The sequence below is a fragment of the Octodon degus genome, unplaced genomic scaffold, assembly GCF_000260255.1.
Source record: "Octodon degus isolate 3935 unplaced genomic scaffold, OctDeg1.0 scaffold00085, whole genome shotgun sequence".
Lineage (NCBI taxonomy): Eukaryota > Metazoa > Chordata > Mammalia > Rodentia > Octodontidae > Octodon > Octodon degus.
Genome location: NW_004524661.1, coordinates 11,527,031 through 11,528,292, shown reverse-complemented (window position 1 = coordinate 11,528,292; position 1,262 = coordinate 11,527,031).

The following is a 1,262-nucleotide window of genomic DNA, read 5'->3' as shown; positions in this document are numbered from 1 at the left end:
CACTATGAAGACAACAATAGGCAATGTATTCATTATTGAAATTGTCCTATTAATCAGTTTTTAAACTGTCTCATTGCTGTTTCTCAATGAAATTAATAAAAAGAAGAAAGAAGAAAGAAAGAAAGAAAGAAAGAAAGAAAGAAAGAAAGAAAGAAAGAAAGAAAGAAAGAAAAGTTTTATCTGCAAAGTGGGGACCCCCAAAAGCTCCTTTGCCTTCCTCTTTTTCCTTCCTGTGCTCCCATTTATGACTCACCAACCATATTTAAACTGTAACCAAGAACCTCAAGTCTTATGTTCCCAAAACATTTTTCTTTCTGCCTTTCCCCCCAAGTTCCTTTCATCCTCCATGTTTTGACAATTAGTGAACTGGCAACCTTGGCTATCTGTATTTTGAAATTAACACAAATCCTCCATGTAATTATTGAAGAATTTATGGACTATTATTTTGCATGTACAGCAGAAAAGGGGTTGTGTTGAATAACAGCAAAATGTGCTAGGATGTAAGAGCTTTAAATCATACAAATCTTGCCATTCAATATGAATTCCATCCAGGGGCACTTAGTTTTTCTGTGTATACGGTTTTAGCACAGGAATCATTCTACGAATCATAGTCCAATTCTTAAGATGTAGAGAATAAATAATGACTTACTATTTGTACTAAAACACAGAGCTCCGAGGACTAATTCCTTTCTCTCGGCTGGCATCTGGCGCCTGATCCTGGGTCTCTAACAGAACGTACGGTCCCTCACTGCCACCCCATGGCTAGAGGGAGAACTGCAGTTGTCACGGGCTTGTGTCTGCGTGACCTTTTGCATACTCACGTTAGGCATTGATGGCTATTTCTGGACTACAAAATACTAACCAAAAAGTAGAGAGATTATATAGTGTGTCTCCTAAGTGGCATGTTGCTATGGTTTCCCACTGAAAGAACAAAATCCTCACCCTTAGGTTATTCGAAATCTGCAGGACTGCACCAAAATGTCTCTGTGGAGCACAAAGGACTGTTTGAAGGACTGGCCTTTCAACAGAGCTGCATCTGACCAAATGCAGTCTCAAATCAGCAGAAAACATGATATTTCATCCGAAGAATGTGTGTCCAGAGGGATTTTCTGAACCTTTGTTGGACTGAAATTGAGGCATCGATTCCTATTGATAAATGAATCATACCACGTTCATTATCTATGCCCCTCCGCAAAAAAAAAAAAAAAAGTTGTGGAATAAGAAACAACTGAATTTGCAAATAAGGATGTGACATTCTTATA